We start from the raw sequence: 13,063 nt of genomic DNA on the forward strand, positions 1-13,063 counted from the left end.
TCTTGTGTATAAGTCTTTATTATTACCAGTTATTTATAGAAACATACACACTATTCACACCAGTCTCTGTGGAGCTTACAATGTATATTCCGGGTGGCACTTGATATATACCGGCGCTCAGCATACCGACGCCGGAGTCCCGACCGCCGGTATACCGACAAGTACTCTCCCTCTTGGGGTGTCCCTGACACCCCTGGAGGGAGAGTGCCCGCAGCGGGTGTAGTATGGTATGCCGGTGGCCGGGCTCCCAGCGACCAGCATACCGGCGCCGGGAGGCCGACCGCCGGCATACCGACAGCGTGGCGAGCGCAAATGAATCCCTTGCGGGCTCGCTGCGCTCGCCACGCTGCAGGCACGGTGGCGCGCGTTATTCTCCCTCCAGGGGGGTCGTGGACCCCCACGAGGGAGAATGTGTGTCGGTATGCCGGGATTCCGGTGCCGGTATACTGTGCGCTGGGATCCCGACATTCGGCAACCAGAAGACCACCCCCCGCAACGGGAACTTTTGCGCTCGACCCGCTGCCGGCAATCCGGCTGTCGGGATCCCAGCGCCGGTATGCTGGGCACCAGGAACCCAAGCACCGGCAAGTCATACTACACCCGTATATTCCCTACCACATGTACACACAAGGGTTATTGTTGGTCAGGAGCCAATTAACCTACCAGTATATTTTTGGAGTGTGGGAGCAAACCTGCGGACTTGGTGGTAACCCATGCAAACATGGGTAGAACATGCAAACTCTACACAGTCAGCACTGTGGTGGGGATCAACCCGAAAAAGATCACACTGGCGGATAAAGCTGGCAAGTCACATAAGTACAGACGACTACAAGAAAATAAAATTGCAATGTGCAATAAGCTTAATTATGTAGAGAAGATAAAGGGGAGTGTGCCCTGCTTGCACAAGATTACAATCTGTAGGGCAATTAGATGAATACAAAAAGGGAGAGGAGGGCAGAATAGAGGAGGGAAATTTGCTGAGCACACACAAAAGTATAAAGGTCATATTTATCATAATCCGCATCTCAGATTGGGTTGTGATAAATTCAAACAAAATCGCATTGCGATAATTGAATACACTGCAAGAAAGATCTGTCCCTGCGAATCCGCTTACTGCAATTCTTAGGGTATTTTTGTGTGATTTAGAGTCTGATCTGCCGAGGATTTGACAAGTGTATACCCAATTTAAGATTTGTCGAGGAAATTAAGATTTTGCTGTGGTCTGCTCTATAGTTTGATTCCAACTGGCTCAGTCTAGAGTCAGACATTGTGAGTGATGAGAGAAAGGTTTCCACGCTGCACATAGCAATAAACAGTCATGATGAAGCAGGACCATCTGTATTTCTGGATTGGTGGAGGAATTTTAAAGCTGGGTACACACTTGTACAATCCTTGGGAGCTCCGACTCCCGACCGACTTGTCTGTCCAACATTGTGCGTAACACTCCATCAACCAACCGACCTATTCCCGATTCTGTCAGGTCTCCAGCTTTTCGAACAAGCTTAGGAGACCTGACCGCCAAACATCCAACAGATATTGTAGTGTGTAGGCTGCCGAGACCGAAGCAGACGTCCGATCTCCTGTCCTGGCAGCCCAGCACACCATTAGCTTGGCGGCAGTGCAGTATCCGGAGGCAACCTGGCACCATCTGCTGCTACTGCGGGAAGCGGTGGTGGCAGCATAGGGTATGGTGGCGAGAGGTGGCAAGGATCATTGCGGAAAAAAAAATCACTGCAACACCATATTTAAAATTAAAAATGGCTGAAGCCAACTGCGTCATTGCTCCACCCCTTGTGCGGTTAATATTACCCAGAGTGAGGCAATGGTGTCAGTCTGAAGGCTGAGAAGCAGCAAGGAATAACTCCTAAAGAGAAGGCGCTAGAGGAAGTTCTGGTGGGTGGCAGCCATGCAAAAGAGCTTAAGAGCTGTCTCCCTCCAGGTGAAGAAACCGGATGTCCTGGGAAGGAGGTGACTATGCAAAAGAGCTTATATGTGTCGCCGCCCCCAGGTGAAGATCACAGAAGACACCGCTGCAAGCCCTGGGGAGGCAGCGGCCATACAAAAGAGCTTACAGGCTGCCGCCCCCCAAGTGAAGGTAGTGCAAGAGGACTCCGTCACTGATGCAAGCCCTGGGGAGGTAGCAGCCAGCAAATAAGCTTATGGCCTCTGCCCCCAAGGAGAAAAATCAAAGGATGCCGCAAGTCCTGTGGTGGCAGCGACCACGACACAGAGCTTAAAGGCCACCACCCTCCAGGTGAAGGTGCTGGCCAATAAATTACTACAATATTTGGTGTTTTGTCTTTATTTTAATATTTCTTTACAGGCTGACTACAGGTGCCATCAGGCTCTTGATGTCCAGGCATACTGGCACTGTGGTTCTACAAATGCTGACCTGCTCCGGCTCGCAGCTGTAAGCCACCTGAAAAGAACAATATCACCATAAACATATGTACCATGAACACCCCAACCACTGCTACCAAGGGGTATGGGGCATAGCCCTGGGCTTTTCCCCCCATGACTGGTTGGTGTTTGGTGAGGGGACCCTATTTTACACAGGTTCAGACTGGTGCTGATTATTGGAAAATAGGGGGAAGCCCAAGCCATATTCCTCCCTATTTCCCATTGCTAAATCAGGCTTAAAGGGCCAGAGCTGGTTCATTTTTTGGGGGGAGGGGGAACCCCAATTTTTTTTAATATTGGAAACAATCAATATTAAAAACCCCTGTCCCCATACCCCAGCCACAATATTAATAGTGCTCACCCTCCCCCACATTATCGTTAATAAATCCCCCTTACCCAACAGCGCAAATTTATATTTTCAACATATTGTTTTAGCAGACACTGATTGGAGGTCTGTAGATGATTGGACAAGTGTGTACCCAGCTTAAGAGCTCTCTTTTTGTCTTGACTGGCCAATTTCAAATCTCCAGCAGCCATACTCATTCATGGCATCATGACTGCCTGATCCCAGATGTCACTGAAGAGGCTGCAAGTAGAGCTCCTGTTGCCTTGCCTGCCAATGACGCTGCAAGGCTATCACAGTCCACAGCTAGTGAGCCACCAGGAGATGCACACTACACGTCATATATAGTCCGGTAAATTGCCTGTATTGGGGAGGATCCTGGACTGATTATGTAGCTTAATGACGAGTGCCGTTAGTTTGCAATATGTATAGATTACACAGCGTGGAATGAAGCACTTTAATATTGGGACGTGGTCGATAAGACAGTTAAAAAGTCGGCAGTCAAAAGGTCGACACATTTTTTCATGTTTTTAAAACTTTTGCTGCGTTTACTATCCAAGTCACAAACTATTACCTTTAGTGACCTTGTAGTGAGAGAAGCGGAGAGAGCCCGTCGCGAGGGGACACATTTCAACAAATTTGGGTAAAAAATGCTTAAAAACACAAAAAAAATTACATAAAAATAAATTTGTCGACCTTTGACCCTATGTTGTAGACCTAATGAATCTTTATAATGTCTATCTTCTCTATCACACTCCTAATATTCCATCTAGCCTATTCGGCAACCATGTTTCCCTGTTTGGCTTCATTTTAGCTGGAGATACTTAAGTGTGAGTACTATATCCTCAATACAGTATTTTATTTACTGGGTTGCAAATATAAGTCAGTGGGGGAGATCCAATTGTTTTTGGCTGCCCGATAAAACAATTCAATATTTTTGCTGTCTAGGATGAATGCCGCAGGTGGCTAAATTTTTGCGAGACTGAAAACAATATGACCAGATGTGCCTTACTACTTCAAAGCCATCCATTCATACAAGCCACTTAAAGAAATGGCCATCACCATCTCCCATGATAGAGAGTCCACACAAGTTGATCTGATAATACGCACATCATGTAACATATACAAATATACATCTCCCATTTTCTTGTCCCTCCACTGATTGACTGTAAGATTGGCGATGTGGCTCAGACTCTTTGGAACTCGCTTCCCTGCACAGTTCAAGAGGCCCCAACTCTAAAATCCTTCAAATCAGACCCCTTATTGTCCCTTTAGTATCTCCATGCTCTCTCTATTTTATGAAAAGCTTTTCTGTACTTCATTGTTTTTGTACTGTATTATGTTCATTCTATCTGTTAAGCACCTTAAATCATATTGGAGAAAGTGCTATATAAATAACATTATTATCTAAAAGGGTGACCGAACAGGTTTATTTTAGTACATTTAAAACATCTATGCTTCAAATACATCCGTAAATTTTTCACAATTTAAATGGAAAGACATTACCTTTCCCACATAAAAAGTAGTCTTTTATCAGTCTTCAAGTTCCTAGCATAAGTCTCATACCACGATGAAACTTGAAATACAGTGGTTTAAACTGTAAAAGCCTAAGGGCTGCTGTGTCAGGTCTTCACAGAAACGGAGATGTGAGCCGTGCCGAAGGTGATTGGCAGAGGTTCCTGTTACACAGGAGTGCCAGGGCCCTTGGAAAAATAAGAATTTACTTACCGATAATTCTATTTCTCGGAGTCCGTAGTGGATGCTGGGGTTCCTGAAAGGACCATGGGGAACAGCGGCTCCGCAGGAGACAGGGCACAAAAGCAAAGCCTTTACAGGTCAGGTGGTGTGCACTGGCTCCTCCCCCCATGACCCTCCTCCAGACCCCAGCCAGGTACTGTGCCCGGACGAGCGTACACAATAAGGGAGGATTTTGAATCCCGGGTAAGACTCATACCAGCCACACCAATCACACCGTACAACTTGTGATCTAAACCCAGTTAACAGTATGATAACAGAGGAGCCTCTGAAAGATGGCTTCCTAAACAATAACCCGAATTAGTTAACAATAACTATGTACAAGTATTGCAGATAATCCGCACTTGGGATGGGCGCCCAGCATCCACTACGGACTCCGAGAAATAGAATTATCGGTAAGTAAATTCTTATTTTCTCTATCGTCCTAAGTGGATGCTGGGGTTCCTGAAAGGACCATGGGGATTATACCAAAGCTCCCAAACGGGCGGGAGAGTGCGGATGACTCTGCAGCACCGAATGAGAGAACTCCAGGTCCTCCTTTGCCAGGGTATCAAATTTGTAAAAATTTACAAACGTGTTCTCCCCTGACCACGTAGCTGCTCGGCAGAGTTGTAATGCCGAGACCCCTCGGGCAGCCGCCCAAGATGAGCCCACCTTCCTTGCGGAATGGGCCTTAACAGATTTAGGCTGTGGCAGGCCTGCCACAGAATGTACAAGTTGAATTTTGTTACAAATCCAACGAGCAATCGACTGCTTAGAAGCAGGTGCACCCAACTTGGTGGGTGCATACAGTATAAACAGCGAGTCAGATTTTCTGACTCCAGCCGTCCTTTAAATGTATATTTTTAAGGCTCTGACAACGTCCAACAACTTGGAGTCCTTCAAGTCGTCTGTAGCCGCAGGCACTACAATAGGCTGGTTCAGGTGAAACGCTGATACCACCTTAGGGAGAAAATGCGGACGCGTCCGCAGCTCTGCCCTATGTCGAATGGAAAATTAAATAAGGGCTTTTATAAAACAAAGCCGCCAGTTCAGATACTCTCCCGGCCGAAGCCAGGGCCAGTAACATAGTCACTTTCCATGTGAGATATTTCAAATCCACATTCTTTAGTGGTTCAAACCAATTGGATTTGAGGAAATCTAAAACTACATTTAGATCCCACGGTGCCACCTTAGGCACCACAGGAGGCTGTATATGCAGTACTCCTTTGATAAAAATCTGGACCTCAGGGACTGAGGCCAATTCTTTTTGGAAGAATATTGATAGGGCCGAAATTTGAACCTTAATAGATCCCAATTTGAGACCCATAGACAATCCTGATTGCAGGAAATGTAGGAAAACGACCCAGTTGAAATTCCTCCCTCGGAGCACTCCGCTGCTCGCACCACGCAACATATTTTCGCCAAATACGGCGATAATGCTTCGCGGTGACTGCCTTCCTTGCCTTTATCAAGGTAGGAATGACTTCTTCTGGAATGCCTTTTCCTTTTAGGATCTGGCATTCAAACGCCATGCCGTCAAACGCAGCCGCGGTAAGTCTTGAAAAAAAAACAAGTACCCTGCTGAAGCAGGTCCCTTCTCAGAAGTAGAGGCCACGGATCGTCCGTGACCATCTCTTGAAGTTCCGGGTACCAAGTCCTTCTTGGCCAATCCGGAGCCACTAGTCTTACTCCTCTTTGCCGTATAATCCTCAATACCTTTGGTATGAGAGGCAGAGGAGGAAACACATATACCGACTGGTACACCCAAGGTGTTACCAGCGCGTCCACAGCTATTGCCTGCGGATCTCTTGACCTGGCGCAATACCTGTCCAGTGTTTTGTTGAGGCGAGACGCCATCATGTCCACCATTGGTTTTACCCAACGGTTTAATAGCATGTGGAAAACTTCTGGATGAAGTCCCCACTCTCCCGGGTGAAGGTCGTGTCTGCTGAGGAAGTCTGCTTCCCAGTTGTCCACGCCCGGGATGAATACTGCTGACAGTGCTATCACGTGATTCTCCGCCCAGCGAAGGATCCTGGCAGCTTCTGCCATTGCCCTCCTGCTTCTTGTGCCGCCCTGTCTGTTTACATGGGCGACTGCCGTGATGTTGTCCGACTGGATCAACACCGGTCTTCCTTGAAGCAGAGGTTCCGCCTGGCTTAGAGCATTGTAGATTGCTCTTAGTTCCAGAATGCTTATGTGAAGAGACTTTTTCAGGCTCGACCACACTCCCTGGAAATTTCTTCCCTGTGTGACTGCTCCCCAGCCTCTCAGGCTGGCATCCGTGGTCACCAGGATTCAATCCTGCATGCCGAATCTGCGGCCCTCCAATAGATGAGCCTCCTGCAACCACCACAGAAGGGATACCCTTGTCCTCGGCGACAGGGTTATCCGCAGGTGCATCTGAAAATGCGACCCTGACCATTTGTCCAACAGATCCCTTTGCATGGAATCTGCCGAAAGGGATTGCTTCGTAAGAAGCTACCATTTTTTCCCAGGACTCTTGTGCATTGATGTACAGACACCTTTCCTGGTTTTAGGAGGTTCCTGACCAGGTCAGATAACTCCTTGGCTTTTTCTTCGGGAAGAAAAACCTTTTTCTGAACTGTGTCCAGAATCATCCCCAGGAACAGCAGACGAGTTGTCGGCATTAATTGGGATTTTGGAATATTCAGAATCCATCCGTGCTGCTTTAGCACCTCGAGATAGTGCTAAACCCATCTCTAGCTGTTCTCTGGACCTTGCCCTTATTAGGAGATCGTCCAAGCATGGGATAATTAATACGCCTTTTCTTCGAAGAAGAAATATTATCTCGGCCATTACCTTTGTAAAGACCCGAGGTGCCGTGGACAACCCAAACGGCAGCGTCTGAAACTGATAGTGACAGTTTTGTACAACGAACCTGAGGTACCCCTGGTGTGAGGGGTAATTGGTACGTGGAGATACGCATCCTTGATGTCCAATGATACCATAAAGTCCCCTTCTTCCAGGTTCGCTATCACTGCTCTGAGTGACTCCATCTTGAACTTGAACTTCTTTATGTACAGGTTCAAGGACTTCAGATTTAGAATAGGCCTTACCGAGCCATCCGGCTTCGGTACCACAAAAAGAGTGGAATAATACCCCTTCCCTTGTTGTAGAAGAGGTACCTTGACTATCACCTGCTGAGAATACAGCTTGTGAATGGCTTCCAAAACCGTCTACCTTTCTGAGGGGGACGTTGGTAAAGCAGACTTCAGGAAACGGCGAGGTGGCTCTGTCTCTAATTTCAACCTGTACCCCTGAGATATTATCTACAGGATCCAGGGATTTACCTGCGAGTGAGCCCACTGCGCGCTGTAATTCTTGAGACGACCGCCTACCGCCCCCGAGTCCGCTTGCGAAGCCCCAGCGTCATGCTGAGGCTTTTGTAGAAGCCGGGGAGGGCTTCTGTTCCTGGGAAGGAGCTGCCTGTTGCTGTCTCTTCCCTCGTCCTCTGCCTCGTGGCAGATATGAATAGCCCTTTGCTCTCTTATTTTTAAAGGAACGAAAGGGCTGCGGTTGAAAGGTCGGTGCCTTTTTCTGTTGGGGAGTGACTTGAGGTAGAAAGGTGGATTTCCCGGCCGTAGCCGTGGCCACCAAATCCGATAGACCGACCCCAAATAACTCCTCTACGCATCGCCTGTCCACTGTCGTGTCCATAAAGCTCTTCTGGCCGAAATGGACATAGCACTTACCCGTGATGCCAGTGTGCAGATATCTCTCTGTGCATCACGCATATAAAGAAATGCATCCTTTATTTGTTCTAACGACAGTAAAATATTGTCCCTGTCCAGGGTATCCATATTTTCGATCAGGGACTCTGACCAAACTACCCCAGCACTGCACATCCAGGCAGTCGCAATAGCTGGTCGTAGTATAACACCTGCATGTGTGTATATACCTTTTTGGATATTTTCCATCCTCCTATCTGATGGATCTTTAAGTGCGGCCGTCTCAGGAGAGGGTAACGCCACTTGTTTTGATAAGCGTGTTAGCGCTTTGTCCACCCTAGGAGGTGTTTCCCAGCGCTCCCTAACCTCTGGCGGGAAAGGGTATAAAGCCAATAACTTCTTTGAAATTAGCAGTTTTTTATCGGGGCACCCCACGCTTCATCACACACGTCATTTAATTCTTCTGATTCGGTAAAAACTACTGGTAGTTTTTTCACACCCCACATAATACCCTGTTTAGTGGTACCTGTAGTATCAGCTAAATGTAACATCTCCTTTATTGCCAAAATCATATAACGTGTGGCCCTACTGGAAAATACGGTTGATTCGTCACCTTCACCACCGGAATCAGTGCCTGTGTCTGGGTCTGTGTCGACCGACTGAGGCAAGGGGCGTTTTACAGCCCCTGACGGTGTTTGAGGCGCCTGGACAGGCACTAATTGAGTGTCCGGCCGCCTCATGTCGGCAAACGACTGCTTAAGCGAGTTGACGCTATCCCGTAATTCCACAAATAAAGGCATCCATTCTGGTGTCGACCCCCTAGAAGGTGACATCCTCATATTTGGCAATTGCTCCGCCTCCACACCAATAACGTCCTCATACATGTCGACACACACGTACCGACACACAGCAGACACACAGGGAATGCTCTATACGAAGACAGGACCCACTAGCCCTTTGGGGAGACAGAGGGAGAGTCTGCCAGCACACACCAAAAAGCGCTATATATGACAGGGATAGCCTTATGATTAAGTGCTCCCTTATAGCTGCTTTTATATTAATATATTGCCATTTATTTTGCCCCCCCTCTCTGTTATACCCGGTTTCTGTAGTGCAGTGCAGGGGAGAGACCTGGGAGCCTTCCTGACCAGCGGAGCTGTGACAGAAAATGGCGCCGTGTGCTGAGGAGATAGGCCCCGCCCCTTTTCCGGCGGGCTCGTCTCCCGCTATTTAGTACATTTAGGCAGGGGTAAATATCTCCATATAGCCTCTGGGGCTATATGTGAGGTATTTTTAGCCTTTTTAAAGGTTTTCATTTGCCTCCCAGGGCGCCCCCCCCCCCCCAGCGCCCTGCACCCTCAGTGACTGCCGTGTGAAGTGTGCTGAGAGGAAAATGGCGCACAGCTGCAGTGCTGTGCGCTACCTTAAGAAGACTGCAGGAGTCTTCAGCCGCCGATTCTGGACCTCTTCTTGCTTCAGCATCTGTGAGGGGGCCGGCGGCGTGGCTCCGGTGACCATCCAGGCTGTACCTGTGATCGTCCCTCTGGAGCTTCATGTCCAGTAGCCAAGAAGCCAATCCATCCTGCACGCAGGTGAGTTCACTTCTTCTCCCCTCTGTCCCTCGTTGCAGTGATCCTGTTGCCAGCAGGAATCACTGTAAAATAAAAAACCTAAGCTAAACTCTCTAAGCAGCTCTTTATGAGAGCCACCTAGAATTGCACCCTTCTCGGCCGGGCACAAAAATCTAACTGACTGGGGTCTGGAGGAGGGTCATGGGGGGAGGAGCCAGTGCACACCACCTGACCTGTAAAGGCTTTGCTTTTGTGCCCTGTCTCCTGCGGAGCCGCTGTTCCCCATGGTCCTTTCAGGAACCCCAGCATCCACTTAGGACGATAGAGAAAAGAGAGCAAGGTGATGGCTCTCGGGAAAAGAAGGGGATTTAACAAGAGTCTTGAATAAAAGGAAAAAGCCAGGTCAAAGACTACAGTGCTTAAAAAAATGTGAAAACGTGGCGTGGTCATTTACAGGTGCCTATCCACAACTCCTTTTAAATTTAGTCAGGCTTGAACAGGGACATGACAGTGCAGAGGGTACTTTGCCTAAGTCATAGGTACTGTATGAGGTGTAACTGCCTTTAAAACTTATATATACACATATCTGATACTATAGATTTCATGCCAAAAAAAGTGAAAAAGGCCCCTATATTTTCAATTTATAAGGGAATATTCAATTTAAAGCATACGTGTAACACATTATCTGCATTCCTAATGAGAAAATGGTTATTTTTATAATTGTGGAATGAAGGTGGAATTTTAGCTAAGTAGTCATCTGACAGAATTTTATGCACTTCTAGAACGAAAAAAGAAGAATTTACTCACCGGTAATTCTATTTCTCGTAGTCCGTAGTGGATGCTGGGTACTCCGTAAGGACCATGGGGAATAGACAGGCTCCGCAGGAGACTGGGCACTCTAAAAGAAAGATTAGGTAATATCTGGTGTGCACTGGCTCCTCCCTCTATGCCCCTCCTCCAGACCTCAGCTAGGGAAACTGTGCCCGGAAGAGCTGACACTACAAGGAAAGGATTTGGAATCCAGGGTAAGACTCATACCAGCCACACCAATCACACCGTACAACTCGTGATAACTATACCCAGTTAACAGTATGAATAACAACTGAGCCTCACTGAACAGATGGCTCACAACAATAACCCTTTAGTTAAGCAATAACTATATACAAGTATTGCAGAAAATCCGCACTTGGGACGGGCTCCCAGCATCCACTACGGACTACGAGAAATAGAATTACCGGTGAGTAAATTCTTATTTTCTCTGACGTCCTAGTGGATGCTGGGTACTCCGTAAGGACCATGGGGATTATACCAAAGCTCCCAAACGGGCGGGAGAGTGCGGATGACTCTGCAGCACCGCATGAGCAAACTCAAGGTCCTCCTCAGCCAGGGTATCAAACTTGTAGAATTTTGCAAACGTGTTTGACCCCGACCAGGTAGCAGCTCGGCAAAGTTGTAATGCCGAGACCCCTTGGGCAGCCGCCCAAGAAGAGCCCCCTTCCTCGTGGAATGGGCTTTTACTGATTTAGGATGCGGCAGTCCAGCCGCAGAATGTGCAAGTTGAATCGTGCTACAGATCCAGCGAGCAATAGTCTGCTTAGAAGCAGGAGCACCCAGCTTGTTGGGTGCATGCAGGATAAACAGCGAGTCAGTATTTCTGACTCTAGCCGTCCTGGAAACATAGATTTACAGGGCCCCGACTACGTCCAGCAACTTGGAATCCTTCAAGTCCCGAGTAGCCGCAGGCACCACAATAGGTTGATTCAAATGAAACGCTGATACCACCTTAGGGAGAAATTGGGGACGAATCCTCAAATCTGCCCTGTCCATATGGAAGATCAGATAAGGGCTTTTACATGACAAAGCCGCCAATTCTGACACACGCCTAGCCGAAGCCAAGGCCAAAAACATGACCACTTTCCACGTGAGATACTTCAACTCCACGGTCTGAAGTGGCTCAAAACAATGTGATTTTAGGAAATCCAACACTACGTTGAGATCCCCAGGTGCCACTGGAGGCACAAAAGGGGCTGAATATACAGCACTCCCTTAACAACGTCTGAACTTCAGGCAGGGTCTTTCCTAGCCTTTAACAGCGCAGGAATCACTTAATCTGGAACGCCCTTTTCCGTTAGGATCCGGCGTTCAACCGCCAAGCCTTCAAACGCAGCCGCGGTAAGTCTTGGAACAGACAGGGCCCCTGCAGTAGCAGGTCCTGTCTGAGAGACAGAGGCCATGGGTCCTCCGAGATCATTTCTTGTAGTTCTGGGTACCAAGTTCTTCTTGGCCAATCCGGAACTACGAGTATAGTTCTTACTCCTCTCTTACTTACTATCCTCAGTACCTTGGGTATGAGAGGAAGAGGAGGGAACACATAAACCGACTGGTACACCCACAGTGTCACTAGTGCGTCCACAGCTATCGCCTGAGGGTCTCTTGACCTGGCGCAATATCTTTTTAGCTTTTTGTTGAGGCGGGATGCCATCATGTCCACCTGTGGCCGTTCCCAACGGTTCACAATCTGCGTGAAGACTTCTGGATGAAGTCCCCACTCTCCCGGGTGTAGGTCGTGCCTGCTGAAGAAGTCTGCTTCCTAGTTTTCCACACCCGGAATGAACACTGCTGACAGTGTTAGCACGTGATACTCCGCCCATCGGAGAATCTTTGTGGCTACTGCCAATGCCATCCTGCTTCTTGTGCCGCCTTGTCGGTTTACATGGGCGACAGCCGTGATGTTGTCTGACTGAATCAGCACCGGCTGGTTTTGAAGCAGGGTTTCTGCTTGACTTAGGGCATTGAAAATGGCCCTTAGGTCCAGAATATTTAGGTGTAGGGAAGTCTCCTGACTCGACCGTTGTTCTTGGAAGTTTCTTCCCTGAGTGACTGCTCCCCAACCTCGGAGGCTTGCATCCGTGATCACCAGGACCCCGTCCTGAATGCCGAATCTGCGGCCCTCGAGAAGATGAGTACTCTGCAGCCACCACAGCAGAGACACCCTGGCCCTCGGGGACAGGGTGATCAGCCGATGCATCTGAAGATGCGATCCTCACTTGTCTAACAGGTCCCACTGAAAATTCCTTGCATGGAACCTGCCGAAGGGAATTGCTGCGTAAGAAGCTACAATCTTTTCCAGGACTCGCGTGCAATGATGCACCGACACCTGTTTTGGTTTCAGGAGGTCTCTGACCAGAGATGACAACTCCTTGGCCTTCTCCTCCGGGAGAAACACCTTCTTCTGTTTTATGTCCAGAAACATGCCCAATATCAGCAGACGCGTCGTAGGAACCCGCTGCGACTTTGGGATATTCAGAATCCAGCCGTGC

The 13,063-nt window shown here is 48.3% G+C and overlaps 1 protein-coding gene across 5 annotated transcripts in view; it reads right to left on the minus strand.

Moving 5' to 3' along the window:
- The window catches only part of SMYD4 (SET and MYND domain containing 4), a 164,296-nt gene that overhangs the window by 99,842 nt on the left and 51,391 nt on the right, over positions 1 to 13,063 (minus strand). The window lies entirely within an intron of this gene.

This window comes from Pseudophryne corroboree, chromosome 2 (genome assembly GCF_028390025.1).
Source record: "Pseudophryne corroboree isolate aPseCor3 chromosome 2, aPseCor3.hap2, whole genome shotgun sequence".
Taxonomy (NCBI): domain Eukaryota; kingdom Metazoa; phylum Chordata; class Amphibia; order Anura; family Myobatrachidae; genus Pseudophryne; species Pseudophryne corroboree.